Raw genomic sequence first — 24,328 nt, forward strand, 5'->3', positions numbered from 1 at the left:
GAAAGGCAATCAGCCTTTCTTTAACCATCTCAATATTTTCAATCCAAAGTGTGCAATTGGCTTGATCATTGTTTTCATCTACGGTTAGGGATGAGAATCAACTTGTAGGAAATTCAATTCCCTAAGAACAAACTTAGTGGCAGTCCGCTAAGGGAAATCAAGATCAGGTTTGATTCTCATTGAGACATCATAATCTGAGCAAGGGCTTTTCTAGTTCTTGGACCAACATTAGCGTTAACATCGATAACTGTTGTTGATCCAAACAAGGGCTAAATTTTAAGGATTGACTTTGGAAAATTAGTTTACTTGAGAGAAGAGTAAGTTACAAGAGTTGGGTCTTGTAGATTGTAATCGGAAAGTACCCTAAGTAAAATCTATTTCAGTGATAGAGACAAATTGAGGCAAAACGAAGCTGAAGGCTATCTCTCATCATAATTAATTTTTATACAACTTATTTTCTTGCTTTTACTACTTTAATTTATTTTATTCAATTGTTTTAAACCCCATTTTTTATTTTTTATTTTTCAGTTCTTACTAATCAAGATCAAATCAATTCGAAATTAGAAATTTATGAATCCTTGTGGATCGACTCTTTTTTCTTATTCTTCATTGATAACTTACTTATCTAAGATAAATGGCTTATTTATTTGACAATTACGACGCTAGTCGAATTGACACCGTTAACAGGAATTCGACAAAATTTTTGATATTTTTTTATTTATACCAAGAAATATTTGGTGACCTAGTAGATTAGAAACCTGAGATCAAAGCATTAACCTGAAAAATACACTCACGTACACTACAAGAAAGCTGACAGCAACAAGAAGAATAACAACAATCCGAATCAAATCCAATACCTAAACTGGAGACATGATTTAACTTCGAGACTTTCTCTGATGCCGAAGAAGACTTCGAAGAACTAATTTCAATGGATCAACAGACGATCCAATAATTAGCCGCGACACCTGCTGAACAACAACCATTATGCATCACATTCCCTTATGGAGAAACATCGTTTGAGTTGAAAACAGGTTCGATCCATCTTCTACCTACTTACCATGGACTACCCAACGAAAGTCCTCATAAGCATCTTACTAATTTCATCTAGTTTGCTCTACATGAAACCACATGGATTATCTGATGATCAGATTAAACTCTACGTTTTCTCTTTTTCTTTACCCGACTCGACTAAATATTGGTTATTTTATTTATTTACCTCCTAATTTTGTTAATACATGGGTTGGTATTACTCATCTTTTTCTTGACAGGTTCTTCCCTACAGCAAAAGTGAGTGAATTAAGAAGGAAAATCTTAGGAATACAACAAACAAATGGAGAATCATTATATAACTACCGAGACGATTCAAGAAACTCTACACTAGCTATCCACACATGACTGTCAGAGCAAACACTTCTCTAATACTTTTACGAATGACTACTTCCTTTAGAGATGAAGAGATAGATGAGCTTATAGAGGAACTCGTTAATATGACTCCAAACGTAACCAAAAATATGATCTCAATTATGGCTGCTAACTCTCAACAATTTGGCTCTGTTAGTGAACCCACTCGACGGTTCACGAGATAAGTAAATTTCATTGGAAAATAAATTGATAAATTAGTTGATATTGTTCAATCTCTTGTTTCAAGAAAAATGACTACAGCTAGACTTTGCAGAATATGCACAATACCAGACCATCCCACGGATTGTTATCCTGTTACAAGAAGACTCTACCACACAAGTTAACACAGTTGGAAATTTTCAGGACCTCCACATAGACCATACAATCCTAACGCAAATACCTATAAGGTGGAGAGACATCCAAATTTAGGTATGCATAGAACTAAAGGGGTTCTCAACAACAACTATATCAACTGAGACCACCTCAACAACAGCAATACCAACCGTCAAAACCTTCACTAGAATCCATCGTTGAGAGGTTGGCATTATCTCAAGAGAAGTTCCAAAACTGAACTGAAACACATCTACAGGAAATAGATAAACTAATTAGTCAATGAATTAGACCATGGGAAGTACCAAATCACAAGGAAAGTTACCATCTCAAACTGAGGCAAACTCGCAAGAAAATTTTAGTGGCATCGCCCTTTAGAGTGGCAAATGATCACACCAATTCCTAAAGAATTTGCCAAAAATAAAAAGAAAAAAAAGAAAAATCGAGATCCCAGAGGGATCAAAGAGGTTTGCAGAGGAGAAAGAAAAGAAAGAAAAGGAAAACCCCCAAGTAAAAAAGGAGGAGTAAACACACTACCCCAGAAAAAGAAAAATTCGACACCATTCCTACAATATTTCCTTATGCCACGCCACCACCATTTCCCTACAGGTTAGTAAAATGTGGAAAACAGTTGAGGAAAAGAAGATTCTTGATGTTTTGAAAAGTGGAAAATAAACACTTCTTGAAGTAATCTGAAAAGTATCGAGATATGTAATATTTCTAAAGGATCTTTGCACGAAAAATGAGACTTACTGGTAATGAAAGATAAATTTAGGTGAAACGTCTTATCTATTTTTCAATGCAGCTTCCACCGAAACTAAAAGACCAAGGTATGTTTGTTACACCCAGCAAAATTGTCAAGTAAGTATTAACATACTATGTGTGACTTTGGTCTTCAATTAATGTTATGCTTTATATGTTTACAACTCACTTTATACCGAGCCTTTTAAGGAAACTAAGTAACGATTTAACTCACTGGTAGATGTCATTTATCTTGGGACATCTGAAAACATTCTTGTTAAGGTAATAAATTAATTTTGGTTGATTTTTATGTCATCGACATGGAAATGATCGAACTAATTCTTCTTCTGAGATCTTTCTTGGTCCCCATCTTAAGAATTGCATAGACCAAATTTGATGTTAAGAGTAGAATTATTAATATGGAATTCGATAGTGAGGTTGTAAGTTGATGTTTACAAAGCGATTAAGTATCTAGATAATGTTGCAGCATTAATTTCATTGATGTTATGAACCTTTAGTGGATGATTTATTGAGACTGACTTATCCAACGATTGTGCAGAGTTAAAAAACTACGATGAAGAAATCAGGGAGTTAGAAAATAATTTTTATTCAACTGGACTTGCACCTAACATAATCTAAATCTAAACTTTACCTTCAATTTTCTAGGCACCTCAAATTGATTCAAATAGTTATTGGACCATCTCAAATACATATTTTTAAGAGAAAAGCACCCTCTAGTTATTATTTTAAATAAACTTTCAAAGAGGAGGAAGAAGACTTAGTGACGATTTATGCGCTCACAAGGAAGCAATCGACTAAACTATAGCCTATCAAAGGACTTAGTCCATCGGCATGCATGCATAAGATTAAAAACCAAGAAGGCACAAACCATCCCGAGAATGAAAAAACGTTTAAATCCTCCCATGATGGAGGTGGTGAAGAAAGAAATTCAAAAATATTAGACACTGACGTTATCTATCTGATATCGACGTAATCAGATAAGTCAGTCCATATGGTTTCTAAGAAAACTGAAGTAACGATAATTGAAAATTTGAGGTGAACTAGTTCCTACAATGAGTTCAAATAGATGGAGAGTTTGCATCGATTATAGGAAGTTGAACTCATCTACTCGAAAAGATTATTTTCCACTTCCTTTTATTGATCAAATGATTGAACAATTATAGGTAAATCTCACTATTGTGTCTAAATGGTTTTTCAGGATTCTTTAAGATTTCAGTCGCACCAGAAGATCAAGGGAAACAACGTTTAATGTCCTTTTAGTACCTTCGCTTATCGACGATGCCCACTTGGCTTATGTACTCCCTAGGTACATTCCAGAGATGCATGCTTAGCATATTTTCAAATTACGTAGAGAAATGAATTGAATTTTTCATGGATGACTTTACGGTATCGGTATCCTTTGATGAGTGTCTCTTCAATTTACTAATAGGGTAAAATGATGCATTGAATATAACATTGTGCTTAATTATGAAAAATGTAATTTTATGTTCGATAAATGTTTAGTTCTTGGTCACAATGTCTCTGCTGATGGAATCTCGGTCGATAAGGCCAAAACTAAAATTATCTCTCACTCTCATGCCCCACAACTGTGAGGGAAGTTCTTTCTTGAACATGTAGGTTTTATCATAGATTTATAGAAAATTTTCTAAGATAGCGTAACCTCTTTGCAAGCTCGTACAAAAGGATACACCTTTCTATAACAAACAATGCAAAGAAGCTTTCGACATCTTAAAGAAAGAACTTATTTCGACACACTAGTAAAATCGTCGAATTAGCATTATCCCTTTGAGATCATGTACGATGCAAGTGACTCAAGCGTAGGAGTTGTGCTTGGACAAAAAAATAGCAAAGAGCCCCATTATATCCTATGAGTCTAGGACTCTAGACATGACTTAACAGAAACTACTCGACTACTGAAAAAGAACTATTTTCCATTATTTTGTTTTGGAAAAAATATGTTCTTATCTCCATTCTGTCATGCAGCTTTCAAATATTTACTGAATAAAAATGAGGCAAAACCTCGCTTAATCTGATGGATTTACTCTCACAAGAGTTTAATCTTCAGATTAAAGATAAAGGTACGAAAAGCTAGTCGTTTATCACCTAAGTCGACTCTTATTTCTCAAATCGATGAACCAATTCAAGAAAATCCTTAAAGAGCACTTATTTTTGGCACAGACACCTATATCATGGTATGTAGATATGGTTAATTACTTAGCCACATGGGTGCTTCCATCTAATCTAAATCATTCTAAGGTAAATAGTATAAAATGATAATCTATATTTTATTTGGGATGATCCATATATTTGGAACATTGCTCGGATACGGTAATTCATTGTGTATCCCCAAAAGCGAGGTAAACCTATCCTTAATTTTTGTCATGCTTATTCTAGTAGAGGACACTTTGAACCAAAAAGATCTACACATAAAATTCTTGAATGTGGATTTTACTGGCCTAACATTTTTCGGGATGCATATGTATTATGTAAATCTTGTGAAAAATTTCAGTTCACAGGTAATTTAAGCCGTCGTAACGAGATGTCTCTTAATCTGATACATGTTTTTGAAATATTTGATGTATAGGGCAATGACTACATGGTTCTGTTCGTTCATCTTTGAAATTGTTACATATTAACGTTCATTACGTCTCAAATGGGTAGAAGTTAAAGTTACTCATAATAACGATGCTAGAAATACTGTTAATTTTAAATAATTTATTTTCGATGTTTGGAACTCCAAGGGTGATAATTAGTGATCAAGGGGCACATTTTGTCAATTGGATCATCGAGGCATTAATGAGGAAATATGGAGTCACTTAACGAATCACCACAGCTTATCATCCATAAACTAATGGACAAGTAGAAGTTTCAAATCAAGAAATTACATCAATTCTTTAGAAGATTGTGAAACCAAATAGAAAAAAAATGGAGTTTGAAACTAATATGCCTTATGGTCATATCGCACTCCTTATAAAGGTTCTATCAGCATGTCTCCATATTGCCTAGTCTATGGAAACCATGTCACTCACTAGTTAAATTAGAACATAATTCATATTGGGCGATTAAAGAATGCAACATAGAGATAGATGCAATCGGAGAAGCACGAAAATTAAACATTCAAGAACTTGAAGAAATTCGTCACAATGCTTACGATAGTGCTCAGATTTATAAGGATAAAGAAAAATATTTCCATGGTCGTCGAATTTCATTTAAATTTTAATGTTGGTCAGAAAATCTTATTGTTTAATTCTAAATTGAAAATCTTTGCAGGAAACTTACGAATGAAGTGGTCAGGACCTTATATTGTGACTCAAGTATTTCCCCATGGAGCAGTTGAAATTCAAGAAGATTCATGAACTTGTTTCAAAGTAATGGTCAACAGTTAAAGCCATACTACGAGAATAATCAAACACGCGTGATCAAGGAGGTTATTTAGAAGAACTTATAGTCTGAACCAGGCCGTCGAGCTAAATGACTTTAAATAAATCGCTTAATGGGAGGCAACCATTCTATTTAATTCTATTTAATTTTATTTTTGTTTATTTTTTTTGAATTTATTTTAAATTTTATTTTTTTCATACTTATTTATTTTTGTTTGAATTTTTTATGATACTACAAATGCTTTGATCAACCTAAAAGTTTAAGCAAATCCGACGAATTTGATCATATCTCACGCGAAGCACCAAAGTGACGCACGTTAGCACCCACGGTGTAGGTTTGCAAAACTCTACCGTACTAATACCCTTTGTCGCCCACCCCTTAAATACCATAAATTCTAACATCTTTTTACAACTTTTTCAGCCAAAACAATCCAATTTTTTTTAAACTCTTTATTATTATTATTATTATTATTATTATTATTATTATTATATTATTATTATTATTATTATTTATTTATTTTAATTATTTTCTTTTCTTTTCAAAATCCTTAACCAACCTAAACTTTTTTATTTTATTTTTTATTTTCTTAAAACCAATCAAACTTCTACTTTAACTTTAACTTTTTTCTCTCCACGTTTAAACCTTTTATTTCTTTTCTTTTTTTCACACATTACTTATTCTCTTTAAACCTTCAAAATCTTTTTCTTGTTTTCTTTTTTTTCCTCCACGCTAACTTACCACCCCTAACACCATCCACTATGTGTGCCACATCCGATCACCTCTGCTCGTCGAACACCACTTGTGTAGTCGGTTAGTATTTCACCATCTTTCTTTCTTCTTTTCATCTTTATTCTCTACTGTAAAATTTCAAGATGGAGAAAACAAGAAGTCAAAGATGCATCGTTTTGGAATTTAATCATGAATCTAGTGATTCCAACTTCGTCCAATATTCTCAGCCACATAATGGTGTTGATCCTTCACATTCATGAGAATATCAACTCTCACCGGCATCGTCATCATTGTCACATTATCTCACCTTACCACCTGAAGAATTACAATGATATTTGAAATTCAACGATGATGAACAAATCTGATTCAGCGATATCTAACATCGAAACTTTCAAGGTTGTAAGTACATTTGTACTCGTACGTTAGATACTTTGCATCTAAGAGAATCTGTTACACATTACTTGAATGTTATTGGCTGGACTTTAGATCCTGAAATTAAATGTGGAATATACTATGAATTGGTTTTTGAATTTTATACCACATTTACCTTTTTGACGTATCGAGTTGTTAGCGTGAATTACTCGGATGTTATTTCTTTCCACTTGATAGGACAATACTTTAGGATGTCAATTTTTGAATTTAATATTACCATAGGGTTCGTGATAGATGTCAAGAACCAAAGCTATTTGACATCTTTGCTTAAGATTCCATAGGATTTTGACACCGACTACGCTACTCGTATTGACCGATTCACCAGGATAAATCTTCAATGCACAAATGATGAAATGATGGCACATCTACCTACGCTTTGATGCATTCACCAGTTCATAGCATTCTACTACACGGGGAATAACAAAAATACATCTAGCTTGAGCAAAATTGAACTATTCTTCCTTCGGTACATGCTTATCGACATCAAACTTTACCTAGGATTTTGGTTTGCACGAGCTTTTGAGCGCATTGTGTTCTCTAATCAACCATTGATTCTTGGTCCATACATAAATCATCTTACATCTAGACTTTTCCATTATATTTTAATATTAAGAATTTACCTATGTTTTTCTATGAAAGGTTTACATTTATGATACTTGGACATGATGGGACTACTTATCGGTACACCCGATGTACCTTTCATTATACCTCTTGGCACCACGACACCTCGCAACAAGTGTCTTTCTTCGGAAACATGCACCACCATCAACGTCGACAGATGATCCATGTCTGAACATACACATAAACTTAACGAGATGCACGATCATCTCAACTCCCTTGAGTTCACTCTTACCGATATTTTATCCAACATTTGCCCGGTTATCTCTCGTCGAGGTCAAGGTCGCAAATGTCATTAAACTTGGGTATTCATTCTCCTACGCTTTAATTTTACATATTGGGACAATATGCTTTAAGGAGGAGGGTAGAACATAGAAAACACTTACATCGAATTTAGTTGTTTATTTATGCTTGAAATTGAGTTGACTTGATTGATATTTGAAGTATCTTGTTATTAATCTTGAATCTTGCTTTGTTTCATTGATTACCTTATGAGTTTGTGATCACGTTTTTATCATATTTAGGGTGCATGATAGTAAAAATGACATGACTAGTAATTTTCCTTAAAACTTATGCTTGATGTTCTATAAATCCATTGGTTGATATGTTTCTTGATTCAATACACAATACTCATTCTTGTGAGATTTGAGCCTAAACGAGCATACTTTTTTATTTTTGATAATTTGTTTGATTGAGTGTCCGGATTAATTTAGACATTCTAGAACTTGTAATTAAATACATATCGAGACCACGTGTTGAACTTGATGCTTTAATATGATTAGGGAACTTTGGATTAACCCGCTTCTTTACCCAAAATTGTTTACCCATTTATACCCACTAGTGAACCAACTTTGAGCTTTCACCCTTTACTTTGATTTTTACCACATCATAAACTTCTAAGCCTTGCAATTTTTATATTTTTATCCACTTTTGTAACCATAGTCAAGACAGGAGATAGATTTTTCCCACAAACGAAAAAAAAAACATTGAGAAAAAAATAAACAAAAACATCGGTTCAAACAAAGAGTTTGAACATAACAAAAAAGGGGTAACAAAATATAGTTGAAAAGCAACAAGAAAAATAAAAAAAAGGAGGAAAAAGGAAAATTGATTATACTATTATGCTTCTTTGAGGGTGTTTACATCATTGAAATCGTGGCTTGAACTTATATATTTTGCAACTCTTGTCTTGACATTTAAACCCAATTTTTTTAGCCTTATGCCTACTCTAACCTAAGCCTCGTTGCAACCTGATTAAAGACCCTTTATTAAATGCTTCTTGTTCATTCTAGTGGTGGAGACTTGATTTTCTTACAAGTCTATGGTAATATCTTTATTAATCTTGGCTTTGAGTGATTTCTTTTATCTTAAACACTTTGAGGGATAATGATTGAATCCTTGTGAGGTATTGAGTCTTGTTACATTGAAATTGATGAATTATTGGGATATCTGGACTTTTTCTTAAACTTGTTACTAGTTATGCCTATTTGCTTAATTATCACCTTGTTTTTTATAACCGATGTGATTATTGACTCGTTTGATTTTCTTTGGTATATCGTAAGATGAAGAATTGATAATTTGAGATTTTAATAATTGATTAAGGCATCCATGAGGACAAGCATTGAATAAGTGATGAGAATTTGATGAGTGTTTTATTTGGTTAATATTTTATTATTAATTGATATGTGTTATCCCTTTTATAGTACTAATTTGAGTTTTTTATATTAGATTTTGTATATGACTCTATTTTTCATAAATTAGCAATTAAAGAACAAACTAAAGCAGATTTATCCTAATTTTGGGAGTAGTCAGCACCACCTCAGATTAAAGCTACTCGAATTAAATAATCCAACCAGCAAGATCAAAGGAGAAAAGCAAGGTAAACTACAATTCTTTAGGAATTAAAAGTTGTAATTATATTCAAACACTTTAGATTTTATTATTTTATTTAGGATTTTTCATTATTTATTATTAGGACTTTTAGTTTACTAATTAGGAATTAAGTGTTCTAATTTTCTTGAGAGTTGGTATTTTATTCTCATTAAGAATATCTTAAAGCTATAAATCCTCTAGGGTTAAAGCTTGAGAGATGTACAAGTTCAGAATTCAGTATAGAACTGATTTTGGCTTTTTAGGTTTTTAGTTCAATAAAATTATTTTCTTCTCCAATTTTTCTTTGTTCTACATGCCTAGTATGAATTCAATCATACTTAGCTAAACTTCTACTTAGCTGATAGCTAAGCTATGACTCAATATGATATCGTGAGAATTGCAGAAGCATTAGATTTCTTTCTTGATTTTCGACAGACAAGGAAAGGTAATCGACTTATCTTTAAACATCTCAATATCTTCAATCCAAAGTGTGCAATTGGCTTGATCGATGTTTTGATCTCCAATTAAGGAGGAGAATCGGCATGTAGAAAATTTAATTCCATATAAAAAAACTTAGCGGCGGTCCACTAAAGGAAATCAAGATCAAGTTCAATTCTCATTGAGACACCATAATCCGAGCATGGGCTTTTCCAGTTCTTGGAAAAGCATTGGCGTTAACATCGATAGTCATTGTTAATCCAAACAAGGGCTAAATTTCAATGATTTACTTTGGAAAATTAGTTCACCTGAGAGAAGAGTAAGTTACAAGGGTTAGACCTTATAGACTGTAACCAGCAAGTACCCGAAGTAAAATATATTTTTGTGATCGAGACAGATTGAGGCAAAACGAAGCTAGAGACTATCTCTCATCATAATTTATTTATCTACAATTTATTTTTCTTACTTTTACTTCTTTATTTTATTTTATTTTATTCAATTTATACAATTGTGTTGGGATTTTCGGAAGCTCGATTCGACAATCGGAACGGTTTGCAAAGAGGGGTCAGAACGATTTTTGAGTTTAGGGAGTAAGGAGATTGAAAGATAGAAAATTGCACAGTGATTTAGAGTGGTCCGACTTTCTAAACCAAAGTCTACGTCCACTACCTTAGCTCCTCACCAAGGATTTTCCAACAAATTCACTAATTTGTTCTTTCTTTTGAGGACAAAGATAACCTTACAACTCCCTAGTTTTTCCGGCTAAACTAGAACCTTTCCCTAGCTTTTACACGGGATAAGCTAGAACCTTTCCCCTTTACAAAAAGATAAAATAAGTAAACAAGAAAACCTCTCTAAGGTATGTGTTTACAAGATTGAGCTCACAAGAACAAAATATTTACAAGAGAATGATAAGATTGAAAAAACTCTTCTCTTGTGTTTGATTGCTTGGATAATTGTTCTCTTTCTTCTTCAAGTGTCCTTAGCTTGTATTTATAGCTTGGAATGTGTTTGATGTTGTATATAGCCGTTGGGGATGTTTTGGAGCCGTTTGATGATGATTTTTCTACTCAAAAAGGCTGCCCATAACATGGTGCATCGGTGCACTATCATGGTGCATCGATACTTCATTAAATTCAATAAACTAGCTGTTACTAACCGTTGCAGCCTTCGTGCATGGATGCATAGCAGGATGCATCGATGCACAGCTTGATGCATCGATGCACAGAAGGATGCATCGATGCACTAATTGCATTCGGTGTTTGAGTGCATGGATGCACTGCATGATGCATCGATGCACTAGTGCAGGTGCATGGATGCACTGCAGGGATGCATGGATGCACTTTGACACCCTTTAGCATTTTGGCTCAAATCCGAATTTAATGGACTTTTAATTATTTTTGAAACCTTTTAAAACTTTGAATAAATTCAATTAAGTCCAAAAACATTTTGTAAATTCAATTCAAGTCCAAAAATCATTTTTCCTTAAATTTGTTATATCCAAACATAATTCAACAATCTCCCCCTTTTTGATATAACCAAATATTTGAAAAATTGTTTTTGGCAAAACTCCCCCTTAATAAAATGTTTAATGAAAAAGATACCAATTGTTAACAATTGTTGAAAAATATATGAAAATGTTAAGCTCCCCCTTTTTCATTTAGAAATTGAATTTTTCAAACCAAACTTCTCCCCCTTTTTGTTATATCAAAAATAATTCGATCTTTGAAGTTCAAAATAACTTTGGAGAGTAAGTGGTAAATTTGACATTTAAAAATCATTTGAAAAATCAAAGCTCCCCCTTAATAATAGTATTCCAAACAAAATTAAGCTTTTAAGTTCATGACACTTAAACAAAATATTGAATTTCTACAAAGAATAACAAACATGTTAGAGGCACATGAAATTCAATATATCCAAGTCTAAATTACTTTATGCGATACCAATTGTTGAAATTTGATATTAATATCAATTGTTAAAATTGAGTGCATTTGCATAAAGTTTTCCAAAAATGTTATGCATTTTTTTAAAAATTTGATATCAATTGCTAGAGATATCATTTTCATTAGACCACATGCATAAACATTCAAATTTAGGCCAAAAATTAAAATTTATAAAATCAAAGTATTTTGAATTTGATATCAATTGTTAGAGATATCATTAGCATTTAAAACCAATTTGACCAAAATTCATTATGATGAACTAAAAATTCTCAAAATTAATATAACTTTAAAATGTTCATCATAATCATCTTTTCAACATACATGAGATTAAAACAATGATGCATAATCATTTAAAACCAAAACTCATGCATGCTTAAAATCAAATGAGCAACCAAATAACCAAAATTAAATCATTAAGCTTAGAGGTTACCCATTCCTTTTCATGTGTGGCTAGAGCATCTTGAATATCATCACTTTCATCACCATTGCTCTCACACACCTACAAGAGACATTCATTTCGATTTTGGTATCCAAATTGCTTTGGATCCTTGGACGTTAGTTTTAATGCCCCTTGTTTCCTTAGGAACCCATACTTGTCTAATTTTAAAATGTTTTCCTTTCTTTAAAGGACAAGTATGTTCTTTGTGACCATGATAATGATAATGTGAGCATATTGTCATTATTGAACTAAATGAATTATTTAAAATGATTTCTTTTTCTTTTGTTAAGCATTCAAGCTTAACTTTTAAATCAAAATTTTCTTTCAAAACTTTCAATTTTATTTTTGAAAGCTCTAAATCCTTTTTTCAAAATTTCATTTTGGCTTTCAAATCTATTTTTGTTTTCAAAAGAAAATCATTTTCGATTTTAAATTTTGAAATCATTTTCTTATATTTGGAGTTCATGGTCTCAAACTCCGAATATAACCTATTAAAAGCATCTTGTAACTCATCAAACGTATATGAATTAAATCAATTGAGTTAGAATATACCTTGGGCTCTTCACAAGCCATTAGAGACACCACCTTTGTTGGTTCTTCTTTCTTGCTTCCATGGATTTCCTCGAGCTTATTCCAAAGCTCCTTGGCACTTGAACATGAAGAAACTCCTTCATAGATTTCAGGACCAAATGCACACAACACCATGTGCATGGCCTTGGCATTAAGTTGAGCTTTCTTCTTCCGTTCTTTGTCACTGCGCTTCTTCTCTTTTTCTTGGAGAAGAGTATCCGTTCTCGATTATCTGCCATCATCAAAGATCATTGGATTGGATGAATACCTTCATTAATTTCTTCCAATGACGATAGTTGACTCCATTGAAGTATGGAGGCTTGTACGTTGGTAGGGAGTCTTCCATGTGGAACGAGCCGGAGGTGGAAGCCATCTTCTCAGTTCTGTCGGGAATTGGTAAAGCTTCTTCGAGGAGTCTCAAGGTGGTTAAACCTTATTAACAAGTAAGGCTCTGAAGCCAATTGTTAGGATTTTCGGAAGCTCGATTCGACAACCGGAACGGTTTGCAAAGAGGGGTCGGAACGGTTTTTGAGTTTAGGGAGTAAGGAGATTGAAAGATAGAAAATTGCACAGTGATTTAGAGTGGTTCGACTTTCTAAACCAAAGTCTACGTCCACTACCTTAGCTCCTCACCAAGGATTTTCCAACAAATTCACTAATTTGTTCTTTCTTTTGAGGATAAAGAGATAACCTTACAACTCCCTAGTTTTTCCGGGCTAACCTAGAACCTTTCCCTAGCTTTTACACGGGATAAGCTAGAACCTTTCCCCTTTACAAAAGGATAAAATAAGTAAACAAGAAAACCTCTCTAAGGTAGGTGTTTACAAGATTGAGCTCACAAGAACAAAATATTTACAAGAGAATGATGAAATAAGATTGAAAAACTCTTCTCTTGTGTTTGATTGCTTGGATAGTTGTTCTCTTTCTTCTTCAAGTGTCCTTAGCTTGTATTTATAGCTTGAAATGTGTTTGATGTTGTAATAGCCGTTGGGGATGTTTGGAGCCGTTTGGGGATTTTTCTACTCAAAAAGGCTGCCCATAACATGGTGCATCGGTGCACTATCATGGTGCATCTACCCCTTCATTACCCCTTCATTAACAATAAACTAGCCATTACTAGCCGTTGCAGCCTTCGTGCATGGATGCACAACAGGATGCATCGATGCACAGCCTTGATGCATCGATGAACAGAAGGATGCATCGATGCACTAATTGCATTCGGTGTTTGAGTGCATGGATGCACTGCATGATGCATCAATGCACTAGTACAGGTGCATGGATGCACTGCAGGGATGCATGGATGCACTTTGACACCCTTTAGCATTTTGGCTCAAATCCGAATTTAATGGACTTTGAATTATTTTGAAACCTTAAAACTTTGAATAAATTCAATTAAGTCCAAAAACATTTTGTAAATTCAATTCAAGTCCAAAAATCATTTTTCCTTAAATTTGTTATATCCAAACATAATTCAACAATCTCCCCCTTTTTGATATAACAAAATATTTGAAAAATTGTTTTTGGCAAAACTCCCCCTTAATAAAATGTTTAATGAAAAAGATACCAATTGTTAACAATTGTTGAAAAATATATGAAAATGTTAAGCTCCCCCTTTTTCATTTAGAAATTGAATTTTTCAAACCAAACTTCTCCCCCTTTTTGTTATATCAAAAATAATTCGATCTTTGAAGTTCAAAATAACTTTGGAGAGTAAGTGGTAAATTTGACATTTAAAAATCATTTGAAAAATCAAAGCTCCCCCTTAATAATAGTATTCCAAACAAAATTAAGCTTTTAAGTTCATGACACTTAAACAAAATATTGAATTTCTACAAAGAATAACAAACATGTTAGAGGCACATGAAATTCAATATATCCAAGTCTAAATTACTTTATGCGATACCAATTGTTGAAATTTGATATTAATATCAATTGTTAAAATTGAGTGCATTTGCATAAAGTTTTCCAAAAATGTTATGCATTTTTTTAAAAATTTGATATCAATTGCTAGAGAGATATCATTTTCATTTAGACCACATGCATAAACACATTAAAATTTAGGCCAAAATTAAAATTTATAAAATCAAAGTATTTTGAAATTTGATATCAATTGTTAGAGAGATATCATTAGCATTTAAAACCAATTTTGACCAAAATTCATTATGATGAACTAAAAATTCTCAAAAATTAATATAACTTTAAAATGTTCATCATAATCATCTTTTCAATATACATGAGATTAAAACAATGATGCATAATCATTTAAAACCAAAACTCATGCATGCTTAAAATCAAATGAGCAACCAAATAACCAAAATTAAATCATTAAGCTTAGAGGTTACCCATTCCTTTTTCATGTGTGGCTAGAGCATCTTGAATATCATCACTTTCATCACCATTGCTCTCACACACCTACAAGAGACATTCATTTCGATTTTGGTATCCAAATTGCTTTGGATCCTTGGACGTTAGTTTTAATGCCCCTTGTTTCCTTAGGAACCCATACTTGTCTAATTTTAAAATGTTTTCCTTTCTTTAAAGGACAAGTATGTTCTTTGTGACCATGATAATGATAATGTGAGCATATTGTCATTATTGAACTAAATGAATTATTTAAAATGATTTCTTTTTCTTTTGTTAAGCATTCAAGCTTAACTTTTAAATCAAAATTTTCTTTTTCAAAACTTTCAATTTTTATTTTTGAAAGCTCTAAATCCTTTTTCAAAATTTCATTTTGGCTTTCAAATCTATTTTTGTTTTCAAAAGAAAATCATTTTCGATTTTAAATTTTGAAATCATTTTCTTATATTTGGAGTTCATGGTATCAAACTCCGAATATAACCTATTAAAAGCATCTTGTAACTCATCAAACGTATATGAATTAAATTCAATTGAGTTAGAATATACCTTGGGCTCTTCACAAGCCATTAGAGACACCACCTTTGTTGGTTCTTCTTTCTTGCTTCCATGGATTTCCTCGAGCTTATTCCAAAGCTCCTTGGCACTTGAACATGAAGAAACTCCTTCATAGATTTCAGGACCAAATGCACACAACACCATGTGCATGGCCTTGGCATTAAGTTGAGCTTTCTTCCGTTCTTTGTCACTGCGCTTCTTCTCTTTTTTCTTTGGAGAAGAGTATCCGTTCTCGATTATCTCCCATGCATCAAGATCATTGGATTGGATGAATACCTTCATTAATTTCTTCCAATGACGATAGTTGACTCCATTAAAGTATGGAGGCTTGTCCGTTGGTAGGGAGTCTTCCATGTGGAACGAGCCGGAGGTGGAAGCCATCTTCTCAGTTCTGTCGGGAATTGGTAAAGCTTCTTCGAGGATTGTCTCAAGGTGGTTAAACCTTATTAACAAGTAAGGCTCTGAAGCCAATTGTTAGGATTTTCGGAAGCTCGATTCGACAACCGGAACGGTTTGCAAAGAGGGGTCGGAACGGTTTTTGAGTTTAGGGAGTAAGGAGATTGAAAGATAGAAAATTGCACAGTGATTTAGAGTGGTTCGACTTTCTAAACCAAAGTCTACGTCCACTACCTTAGCTCCTCACCAAGGATTTTCCAACAAATTCACTAATTTGTTCTTTCTTTTGAGGATAAAGAGATAACCTTACAACTCCCTAGTTTTTCCGGGCTAACCTAGAACCTTTCCCTAGCTTTTACACGGGATAAGCTAGAACCTTTCCCCTTTACAAAAGGATAAAATAAGTAAACAAGAAAACCTCTCTAAGGTAGGTGTTTACAAGATTGAGCTCACAAGAACAAAATATTTACAAGAGAATGATGAAATAAGATTGAAAAACTCTTCTCTTGTGTTTGATTGCTTGGATAGTTGTTCTCTTTCTTCTTCAAGTGTCCTTAGCTTGTATTTATAGCTTGAAATGTGTTTGATGTTGTATATAGCCGTTGGGGATGTTTTGGAGCCGTTTGGGGATGATTTTTCTACTCAAAAAGGCTGCCCATAACATGGTGCATCGGTGCACTATCATGGTGCATCGATACCCCTTCATTAAATTCAAATAAACTAGCCATTACTAGCCGTTGCAGCCTTCGTGTATGGATGCACAACAGGATGCATCGATGCACAGCCTTGATGCATCGATGAACAGAAGGATGCATCGATGCACTAATTGCATTCGGTGTTTGAGTGCATGGATGCACTGCATGATGCATCAATGCACTAGTACAGGTGCATGGATGCACTGCAGGGATGCATGGATGCACTGCAGGGGTGCATGAATGCACTTTGACACCCTTTAGCATTTTGGCTCAAATCCAAATTTAATGGACTTTGAATTATTTTTGAAACCTTTTAAAACTTTGAATAAATTCAATTAAGTCCAAAAACATTTTGTAAATTCAATTCAAGTCCAAAAACCATTTTGCCTTAAATTTGTTATATCCAAACATAATTTAACAAATTGTTCTAAACTGCATTTTCTATTTTTATTATTTCCAGTTCTTCGTAATCAAGATCAAATCAATTAGAAATTAGAAATTTTCGAATGCTTGTGGACTGACCCCTTCTTCTATATTTTGCGTTTATAGCTTACTTATCTGAGAAAAATACACTTGTCATTCACCCTGAAGTTTGGTAGGTGAATAAGGCAAAAGGTAGCTTATTATGCCAATCTTTATATGTTTCATCCATTTTCTCCACTATTCTTTTGATGTTCTTTTTTTTTCTCCACAGCCCCATTCATTTTTGGTCAATAGATAGTGGAATTGTGATGTTTTATGTTGAATTGTTCACAAGCGGTTGACATTCCTTTATTGTTCAAGTTAGAGGCATTGTTTTAATCCTTTCAGTGAGACCATATCGACATATGATTTCTTTTTTCAAGAACTTGGGAATGGTTAAATTAGTAACATTGGCACATGAGGTTGCCTCTACCCACTTGGTGAAATAGATAATTGCCACGAGGATGTGAACCTGAGACCTTTAGGTAAATTTTTTCGATGACATCCATGTCTCACATGGAAAGGTCCATGGTGCAGTCATTACATGAAGAGTACAAGGTGGAACATATCCCATAGATCTGACATTTATGGCACTTCCAAATAAATTGTTGCAATCACTTTCTAACATGGACCAGTAGTACCCAAACCTCATAATTTGTCTTGTCATTGTGTATCATTTTCATGAGCACCACATACTTTATCATAGACTTCTTCCAATGTCATATTTACTTCCTTTGGATCCACACATCTTAATAAGACTTGATCATGACTTTTCTTGTACAAGATGTCTCCGTTAAAGACATATCCTGAAGCCATTTTTTGAATCGCCGTTTTGTCATTTCTGTCCTCGGATAACTTTGAGTTTTGATGTATTGCAAGATGTCGTGATACCAAAAGTTCCCAATATACTTCCTCCTTGATATGATAACAATGATTTGGATACTCATATGACTACATTTCGATCGGTATCATGTTGGATTTTGCATTTGTTTTTAATGTTACGGCTAATGTAGCCAAAGCATCTGCCATTTGATTTTCCTATCGAGGGAGATAGTTGAATATAATATCATCAATTTATTCAATTAAATCTAAAATGAACTTTTGATATTCCACTAGTTTTATGTCTCTTGTTTATCATTCTCCTCGAAATTGATAAATCACTAAGGCATAATCATCTTACACCTTTAAACTTCTTTCTTTCCGTCCAATGGTAGCTTGGATTCCCAAAATAAAAACCTCGTACTCGGTCATATTATTAGTTCAATTAAATTTTAGTATGGTGGTGAATGGATAATGATCACCTTCAGGCAAGACTAAAACTACCCAATCTTGTGTCCTCACAAGGATGCATCGTCGAAGTTCATCTTTCAGTATTCATTTAGAGGTACTGGCTTCCTCCACTAATATAGCCATCAAACCCTTCATCTAAGAAGTTAGAGTTTAATTATTCATTATCATCAGATGCTCTACTAACTAAAAAGTCAGATATGTCACTCCCTTTTATCGTTTTTTGACTCATATATTGAATATCGAACTCAGATAACAACATCTACCATCGGGCTAATCTCCTTGAGATAACGGGTACACCCATCATAAATTTTAGAGGATCTAAATTAGAGATGAACCATATCATGTGATAACATGTATTTTCTAAGCCTTCGACCCATACTAGTATGCAACAGACCTTTTCAATGGGTGGATATATGGTTTTACAGTCAATGAACTTCTTATTGAGGTAGTATATAAACCCTTTCTTTCTTTCTAGTTTTACCATGCTAATGCAACACACATCCCACTGAATTCTCATAAATAGATAGGTAGAGAAAAAAAGGTTTTCCTAGGATATGTAACATCAATATAGGGGTGTTAGATAGATATTCCTTTATTTTCTCAAAAGCTTCATGATTATCACCTCCCTAAACTCCTGAATTTTTCTTTCAAAATAATTGAAATATAGGGTCACATTTTTCAGTCAGATGTGAAATGAAGGGAGCGATATAATTTAGTATATCGAGAAAGCCTCGAGCTTCTTTTTGTTTTTGGGGTGGCAGTAAGCTTCAGATAGCTTTGACTTTGTCCAGATCGATCTCTATCCCTTTTTACTAATGACGAAACACATTAACTTTCCAGATGTTACTCCAAAAGTGCACTTATTTGGGTTGATTTTAGTTGAAATTTTCTAATCCTTTGGAATAGCTTCTTAAACTTTCAACATGCTCTTCTTATGTTTGAGCTTTGATGATTATATGATTGACATACATCTTAATCTCCTTATGCATTATGTCATGGAACGAGACCATAGCTTTTTGGTATGTTGCCCCGTTCTTGAGTTTGAACGATATCACTTTGTAGCATAATGTTCCGCACATTATGACAAAAATGGTTTTTTCCATATCTTTAGGTTGCATTTCAATTTGGTTGTATCCATAGAACCCATCCATGAATGAGAAGAGAGTTTTCGATTGTTTTTTCCACCAGAGTATTTGTATGTAGAAGTGGGAAGTTATCCTTAGGGCTTTCCCTAATGAGGTCTCAATAATCAAAACACATGTGCACTTTTCCATCATTCTTTAGTACTGGTCCTATGTTAGCTACCTATTCTGAATATTTTACAACTTGAAGGAAACCAACATCAAACTACTTTTTCACTTCCTCTTTTATCTTCAACAATATCTCAGGTCTCATCCGACACAATTTATATTATACTAATTTACATTCAGGCTTGATCGGTAACTTGTGGACCACCATATTAGTGTCAAGTCCTGGCATATCCTGGTTTGACCATTTGAATACGTCCTTATACTCCTAGAGTAGCTCAATCAGATTGTGTCATGCCTCAATAGATAATGTTGTCCCTATTTTTATTTCATTTTTATCTTATTTGGACCCTAAATTCAAGGTTTCGATCTTTTCTTCATGAGGTAGGATCTGTTTATCTTCCTTCTCCATCATCTTTAATAGTTAAAGGGGTAAATCACATCCCTTGTTGTTATCATACCCACTAATTTCTCCGAGACATATAGTCTACTCGAAATCCACTTTTAGGTCAGAATCATCATCATCCATATTACTGATATCTGGAGACCTGAAATAAGAAGCAATTAGAACGATATATACGTATGTATATACGAGAAGAACTAATCTCACATAAACAAATAGAATATAATAGTATAATATATACACAAAGAATGAAAAATGAGATATGTTGCCATATGAGAAATCATGGAATGCATCCTTTACTTAAATTAATATAAGTGTTTTATTCACCCTTACAAATTAATCACCTATTTCCCCTGGTACGAGCAAATATGGAAGGTCAGAAAATTAATCTAAAACTGTTTTGAAGAATACATGTAATTTCTCGGCGGTCCAATTGTTAGGAACGGATCCAAGTGGAAGTGGGCGAATCTCATATCTATCAACCTCTCCATCATCTTCTTGCATTATCACATTGATGCTCCGTTTATCCAGAGTGGGCGGGATCATTCTTGTTTCTTCGTTAAATTCACAACCCTCGGATACAAATATCTTACCAAGTGGAGTAAAAACCATCGGTTCCTATTGAACCGCTTATCCTACCAATCTTGCCCTTTGCATTTCTTGGCTTTTCAAAATCTTCCTCCTTCTCTGATAATGGCTTGGGTGGTATCCAAGTCCAAAATGATCCATCTTGATAGTTGGTAAAATTGGGTCAATCTTTCCTTGAAGGCTCTTGCCAAAGCATTTTCCCACTACGGCCCCTCGGCCTAGGGTTAGTTTGATTCCTATTTTAGTACACTTTGACAGACTAGATTTAGGAATCTTTCCTTCTTCATCCAAAAAGGTGGCATTAACAAACTCAACATTCTTCTCTTACTTCAATGTATAGTTTATCAGCCGACACCGTTGTCATTATCTATTCTTTTGCATCAATGGTTACTAGGGTTCCGTCGAAAACAAACTTTATCTTCTAGTGAATTGTTGATAGTACTGCTTCATCTTGGTGGATCCAGGGCCTCCCCAACAGGCAATTGTAAGAGGTCATGATATCCATAACAAGATATTCCACGTCATATGTGGCAAGCCCGATAGTTAACGAGACATCGATCTTGCCTAAAACTTCCTTTTTCGTGTCATCGAAAGTGTGTACCAAGCTCTAGCATGCTCTCTTGTATGAACTGTCTATTGGAAGACTCTTAAAGGTGACCACATGCAACACATTTAATGATGAACCATTGTCTACTAGGACCCTGGGTAAAGTGTGCCCCTTACAGTGAGTGGTAATGTGTAAGGCTTTTGGTTTACCCTTGTTACCATAAAGGATTTTATCTTCTGAGAATGAGAAAAGGTTAACGGCCTGAATGTTGTTAACCATATAATTTAATTTGTTGACATGCATATCTTTTGGCACGAATATCTGGTTCAGAACCTTCAGTAGTGCCTCGCGATGCACTTTCAAGCTTAGTAATAATGATACCATCAAGATATGAGCAAATAGCTTGTTCAGTTGGTTCACAATATTGTACTCATTATGTTTAAGAAATTTTGAGAACTCCACTACTTCACTTTCTTTCACTGGTTCAATATTGACTGGTTCCTCTTCTCTGAATGGTTCAACTACCCTCGGTGGTGGGCCTTACTTTGAGTAGCATCTTCCACTCCTCATGAAGTGTCCTACCTTATTCACGCCTTCATTATTAGATTCCACTTGGCATTTATACTTCTATGGTACTTGTCATTTTCCTTGTAAGTGAAAGACTTTGGGGTCGTCATTATCATTTTTAGAGTCACGTTTTCAACAACCCTCACCTTAGGTGTGATTATTAAGGGGCATTCATCGCAATATCCCTTATCTAACAAACTTCTTGCCATGTATACCTCTGCTTCATTGACTTCATCAAAGAACACTATTTCCTTCTCATCCATCATTTGTTGGACTATAATCCTGAACTTGAGACATTCTTAGACGACGTGTACATTAGTGTTGTGATAAAAGAGATGGTATTTGTCTGTGCACTCTTTGACCTCTATATGATCAGTGAGTAAACATATATTCACCATTTGTTCCCATACCCAGGCCAAAGGAGATTTCACTTCTATAACCAAAACCTTGGTCATCCTCCCTCCTTCTTCCAATATAGCATTAACCTCTTCTTTTTTGTGGTTAGGTAAAGGGTTCTTTGCCACATTAGGTTCTTCAGAATTGTTGAAATGAATCCAATTCTTGTTTCATAATCTTTGGAAATTCCTTTTAAAAGAGAGATAGTTTTCAATGGTATGTCTATGATCACCAGTATGATATTCGCACTTAACATTTTCATCATACCATTTTGGATATGGTGGCTTCATAGGGTACATGGGATAAGGTGACACTATATGTGTGTCATAGAGATTCTGAAATAACTCTTTATATGTGATAGGGATATGGTCAAACTGTTTCCTCTCCCTCTCTTTTCTTGGTTCTCTCGAATCATGTCTGGTCGAGTTTAAGGACAACACTGCTGCTGAAATTGTGACCCATTTTCCAAAACTATGAGTACTCATATTATTGACCTCCCCTTTTTTCTTCTTTTTGTTCGAACGTCTATGGGATTCTCCCCCTTCTATTTTCCCTTGTTTGATGGCCATCTCTACCATTTCTCCAGCTATGACCACATTAGCAAAGCTACCTGAAGTAATTGTAACCAGATACCCAAAATAAAGTGCCTTAAGAGTATGGACAAAATATTTCTCAATTCTTTCTCATCTATATGTGAAAAAACTTGTATCACAATATACTTCCAACGTTACACGTATTGCCTAAATATTTTGTTAGGTTTTTTCTCCATTCCTTGAAGCATAACACGATCATGCCTCATGTCGTATACGTGTTTATACTATTCCAAGAAAGACTTAGCCAAATCTTTCCAAGACTTGGGTTCTGTTCAACTGGCTATTCCAATGAATAGACGACCATGTTAGGCTTTCTTGGAAGTAGAGCGGCAGTAGCTGGTCATTTACCACATGTCCAGTCATCTTTTGGTAAAACATTGTTATGTGGGCGAAGGGCAATTATTCTCGTCGAACTGATCAAAGTCTAAGACCTTGAATTTAGGAGACAATACCAGATCCAGAACTAAGCTTAATTCTAAAGCATCAATTCCATAAAGTGTAATACCCCAAATTTTGGCTAGTGACCAAAACATAAATTTAAAAGTTTAGTGGCCAAATTAGAAATTTGTGAAAGTTCAAAGACTAAATTTTTAATTTTCCCAAAAATAAATGGTATCCTGTAAATGAATAGTTTACTCTGAAATTAATGTTTTCATGATAATCAAAATTTTGATTTGAAATTTGTATAAAAAATAAAGCAGTAAAGTCTGGTAAAAATCGAATAATCGAATCGAACGGAATTTCGAGAAATTTTGAAGGATGAAAGAAAAGGTTGGGATTATTATTTTCATAATTTAGAACATTGAAATTTAACATGGATTAGTGGAATTAAGGTTGATTATCCATGTTAAACCAAAATTGTAAAATTAAGTGACTAAATTGCAATTTTTTGGAAATTACCAAGGATAAAGGGGGAAGTCAATTTTGTTGGTTTATCTTTGACTTTGATATATTAAATAAAAAATATTGCAATGGAAAGTTTAAATTATCAATTTTCATTAATTAAGGGCAAAATGATAATTTCACATTAATAGAATTTTAAATTCAATTATATTAAGTTAAATACATGTTTACTAAGTGATAATGATAGAGGATTCAAGAAATTTTCAAGTTTCTTCTTCTTTGGTTGTGAACCACCATAGCCATTAAAGTAAGAATTTCCAATTTGATTTTTAAGCTTATTCGATGATTTTTGGATTAACCTATTAGATAGAGAATTAATCTGCTTGAAATTGTCTATCATTTGGTATAATTAGTTCATGGAAAACATGTTTGGATGATGAAATCCATGATTAGGATTCATGAAGAACATG

The 24,328-nt window shown here is 33.8% G+C and overlaps 1 long non-coding RNA gene across 1 annotated transcript in view; it reads left to right on the forward strand.

Annotated features, from left to right (window-relative positions):
• The window catches only part of LOC120187542, a 28,334-nt gene extending 22,344 nt beyond the window's left edge, over positions 1-5,990 (forward strand). Inside the window, exons 2-3 of the long non-coding RNA XR_005522302.1 lie at positions 3,692-3,799; positions 5,764-5,990. This is a non-coding gene — a long non-coding RNA (uncharacterized LOC120187542). The remainder of the gene's footprint in view (positions 1-3,691; positions 3,800-5,763) is intronic.
• The last annotated feature ends 18,338 nt before the right edge of the window (positions 5,991-24,328 follow it).

The sequence above is a fragment of the Hibiscus syriacus genome, unplaced genomic scaffold (genome assembly GCF_006381635.1).
Source record: "Hibiscus syriacus cultivar Baekdansim isolate YM2019G1 unplaced genomic scaffold, ASM638163v2 tig00113725_pilon, whole genome shotgun sequence".
Classification (NCBI taxonomy): Eukaryota; Viridiplantae; Streptophyta; class Magnoliopsida; order Malvales; family Malvaceae; genus Hibiscus; species Hibiscus syriacus.